At 40.0% G+C, this 4,834-nt stretch overlaps 1 protein-coding gene across 1 annotated transcript in view; it reads left to right on the top strand.

Annotated features, from left to right (window-relative positions):
- Window positions 1-4,834, top strand: part of LOC106877710 (pseudouridine-5'-phosphatase) — a 212,391-nt gene that overhangs the window by 61,130 nt on the left and 146,427 nt on the right. The window lies entirely within an intron of this gene.

Here is a 4,834-nt window from a genome sequence, read left to right as displayed (position 1 = left end):
ATGTATAAGTGAAGACAGCTGTATACAGAAGTGTCTGTCACTGAAAGTGGATGGTACCTGTGGAAGAGGGAGACCCAGGAAGACATGGGATGGAGTGGTGAGGATTGATCTTAGGATGTTGGGGCTCGTGGAGGAAATGACAGTAGACCAAGATGTTTGGCAATATGAGGTCCTAGGGAAGACCCATCAATGAAAGTGAGTACTAGAAGAGTTGTGTTCCACCCATATGTAATAACACACTTTTCACCCACTCTACCCTTCTTCTAATTGCATCTTTCTTTTTCTCACATTTCCACCTCATACATTATGATTGTTTTCCAATCCCCTTTCTTGCCCTCACTGCTGTGCTCACTGTATCACTGCTCCCCCATCACTCACACCTGCACCCTATTTTTCTAACTAGGTTCTACACTCATATTCTTGTTACTTGTGAGCATACTCTCTCTCTCTCTCTCTCTCTCTCTCTCTCTCTCTCTCTCTCTCTCTCTCTCTCTCTCTCTCTCTCTCTCTCTCTCTCCCCCTCTCTCTCTCCATGTACTTCTTCTGTAGCAAATCACCTATTTCTGCCTCTCTGTTTCTCTGTTACACTCTAACCTTTCATCCTCGGGTACTGGATCACCTCCTTTAATGTCCCCCTCTGTTGTGGCAAGACACCTGCTTTTGTCTCTTTGTCACATTCTAACCTTCCATCCTCTGACACAAGTTCCCCTAGACAGAACCTAGACTTTGTGTGCAATGCCTATCGTTGGGTCGGAGAGGGAGGGGGCTGCACCAGGTTCCAATCTGATTTGGCAAGGTTTCTACGGGGCTGGATGCCCATCCTAATGCCAACCACCTTGAGAATGTAATGGATGCTTTTAATGTGTCACCAGCATGGGTGCCTTTCACCTACCACTGGCATTGGCCACGACTATGGTCTCACTTGGCTTGACAGGTTAACACAAGCACAGTATGTCACCAAGGGTCTTGGTCACCTATTACTGCCTCAATGAGGCCACAACTATGATTTTACTCAGTTCACTCAGTTCACAAGCACAGCATATCACTCAATGATTGAAAGATGCTTTTAATGGGCCAGATCTCACTCAGCTTGACATCACTGCCTTTAAGAGGCCCAATGCACAAACGGTGCTTTTTACGTGCGACCGGCATGGATGCCAGTCAGACGGCACTGGAATTGTCCACTACTATGATTTCACTATATTGAAAAATAAAGTGCTTTTGGTCATATTCCATGAGAATATTTTGGTCAGCTTGTAGACTTTTCAGCCAACCCTTGTATGTGTGTGTGTTTAGCTTATTTAAGCTCTTTTTGTAGTTTGTTACTCTTGATTTCTACAATATGCTGCCATATCTTAAGTTGTAGATCCAAATAATTAGATTCTGAATTTTGTCCTAGTTTAGTTTCTGAGGGATAACTAGTTTAATTTCTGAGGGCTAACTAATTAACTGACCAACTTTGTCTAAATGCTGCAACAGTTAATTTAACCATATATTATTTCTCTAGACTTTATTGATTAATCGCTGGTCACTCTATTTTAAAACATTATCAGGTAAAATTAATTAGTGTCCAGTACTTGCTCTTTGTGCTTTCGAAAGAATGATTTGTCTTTTTAAGTTACCTCTATTAAAATGTAGGTTGCTTTGCTTTTACCATTTGTTGTCACTTACAACGTTCACTCCCATGTAAATGATATCATTACTCACTTTTAACCTTCCTCAAACAGGTGTCATTCACACACTACCTAAACACCTACTTCTAGACTTGCACTGCTTAGTGTCTTGTAGGCAAGTAAATAGCACTGACTTAGTTATGGGTGTCTGCTTACATCACTTTCTACCTAGTTGAAACTTTTATAGCTAAAGTAAGGCATCAAATTGTAAAGCACTTGATCCAGCTGGGCTACCCCTCTCAAGTTTTGAAACATTTTTTTTTTTTTGTCTTTTTGAATCTTTTGAGTAAAAGACAACTGGTTGTTGTCATGACCCCCACCACCACCACCGCCACTACCATCCAATCATCTTTGACTGAGCAAATCTAGAGTCAAACACTTTCCAGTTTTGATCATCCTACATTATAAAATATATATTTGTGACAGAGGCAGTAGTAATACTGAGAGGTAGTATTTGTACTCACTTTAACTTGGATGCTCTATTAGAACAAACTATACAGCAGTAGTTACCATGAGAGAAACTCTCATATTGGCTTTTTGTTGCAAAATGTGCTCTTGTTTATATTGCTATAGGGGAGGCAAATCCCTGCTACCTCCAAGACCACCAGATCACATGATTTCAACCTCCTTGTTTGGTCTTGTCAATGATGGACACTTGACCACTAGAAGCGGCAACCATTCATCTCTCTGCCAGTGATATATAGATCGACAGTGCCAGAACAGGTGCTGGCATCATGGTTAGCCAGTTAATTTTTTCCAGACAGTATATTTTAAGTGTAGATCACCCAGGAGGATGGGTCTGTTCATTCACTCATATTTATGACTACATTTTGCAATGTGTTATTTTCTTTTAAATTCATGGGCAACAATTTGAGGGAAATTTGGCTGGTACTTCTAGTAGATTGTGCATTCTTTTAGAGGTTCCCTTTTTGATTTTAAGTGCTGGTCTTTAAAATCCTTCAGGTCTTTGGAAATATTTACATAGATTTCTTTTCTAGCTGACTTAATTGGATCAGCAACTTTGTTCCATTGTAAAAACTGATCCCATTCTACAAGGATTTGTTATTTATCCTCACCCACTAATCCTCTTCCTACCCATTATTAATGACGGCTTCTTTACACACCCAGCTACATCCACTCTTACATTGAAGGCAATATCATCTATTCAAGTTGTTTGATTTGTTATAAATAGTTATGAGGACACACTAGATAATGTAGTCCCAGATGCTCATGGCTGAAATGCTTTTGATTGTATGTTTGCCCAGCAGAGTTGATCTTAGACTCATTTGTGGTATTTTCTCCTCTTTCCACTTATATTAATGTCCTCCTGTATATTCAAAAATCTCTATTCATAATGACTCATTGAAATATAATACAGAAGTGTTGTTAATGTACTGGACAAAGACATCATTGTCAAAACATTTTTTTCTCTCCTTTAAAATATAGGGCCTTTGTCTCCTCTCAAAAGAAACCAATGATTAATGTCAGCACAAGGTTATAATAAACTTTGATGGAGGTGATATGGCAATGTAGTTAAAAAGTCCTCTTCCTAATGACAGAGTTCTAGGTTCAATTCCACTGCAATGCACCTTGGGATACCATAACCTTATGTTTACCCCATCTTTGTGAGTGAAATAAAATGGACGGATAATGTCTACTCTTTGAGGTACATTTGTTTTTGTATGCAGACTTAACACTTTAGCATTCAGATTGGTCTGTAATGCTTATTTATTTATGTGGTTTTTAAGCAACCATGCATTGAGATTTCAGTGATGTGATTGTTTATTTTTAGACTGTCATTGTAGGGTAGCTGTGAGACGCTTGATCTGGCCAGTTTAAATATATAAAACAGATAGAATATTTTGGTCTGTTTAAATGCTAAAGAGTTTCTGTTCTTCCATTTAACAACACTGTCTGATTTTTCAGTCCCTTGAGCAGTACCCACTGTGATCCAAGAAGTCTTTGGACTAGATTACAAGTGTGAGGATAAATCATGTGTGTTGGCACTCCATTGCTTACGACGTCGAGGGTTCCAGTTGATCCAATCAACGGAACAGCCTGCTCGTGAAATTAATGTGCAAGTGGCTGAGCACTCCACAGACACGTGTACCTTTAACGTAGTTCTCAGGGATATTCAGCGTGACACAGTGTGACAAGGCTGACCCTTTGAATTACAGGCACAACAGAAACAGGAAGTAAGAGAAAGTGGTGAAAGAGTACAGCAGGGTTCGCAACCATCCCCTGCCGGAGCCTCGTGGAGCTTTAGGTGTTTTTGCTCAATAAACACTCACAACGCCCGGTCTGGGAATCAAAACCGCGATCCTATGACCGTGAGTCCGCTGCTCTAACCACTGGGCCATTGCGCCTCCACGGATAAATCATATGCTGTGGTTTATTACTCCATTATCCACCACCCCTCCCACTTCCCTGAACCTCAGAGATCCTGGAAAATGGTAATAGATTTTTCTGACTATTCTGTTCCTGCATTTATCCCAATGCAATTCAGGGTCCACTAGTTTTGTAATTGATGTGGCCAAGATGCTGCCCCTGTTAATGTATCACACTGTCTAACTATGGAGGCCTGTCACAGTCAGCTGGTTCTTTGAATATCCTATTTCTCATCACCGACAAGGCATCGCAATAGGAGGTGAAATAGGGTCTCATATTTCACTACAAAGAACTGTAACAAATACTGCCAAGCATTGCACCTGATGCTCTATTGACTCTGCTCATATGTCACTTTACTTCCTTTTATAATAAAGCCATTAAATTTTTTTTTTACAGAAAAGTCATTTTAGTTAGTCCTCCTACGTATTTCATCATCACCATCATCATCATCATCATCATCGTCCTCATTGTCATTATTTTAACATCCACTTTTCCATGCTTACGTGGTTCAAACAGAATTTGTTGCAGCAGATCTTCCATGGTTGGATGCCCTTCTTGTTGCCAACCCTCACTTGTTTCCAAGCAAGGTAATAATATTTCCACAATACCAAACATGTTTTTTTTCTCACAGGAAACTGGAAACAAATTATATTCTGCTTGTATGATGGTGATACTTGTTTACAACTATCATTCAATGTCAAGATGAAGAAGCAGAAACACACCCAGACATGCCCCATCAGAAGGAGATTCGTGAGACCACTACAGAGACACTT

Source organism: Octopus bimaculoides, chromosome 3 (assembly GCF_001194135.2).
Source record: "Octopus bimaculoides isolate UCB-OBI-ISO-001 chromosome 3, ASM119413v2, whole genome shotgun sequence".
NCBI classification, from domain to species: domain Eukaryota; kingdom Metazoa; phylum Mollusca; class Cephalopoda; order Octopoda; family Octopodidae; genus Octopus; species Octopus bimaculoides.
The sequence above is the reverse complement of the archived record's forward strand: the minus strand, read 5'-3'. Positions and strand labels throughout refer to the sequence as shown.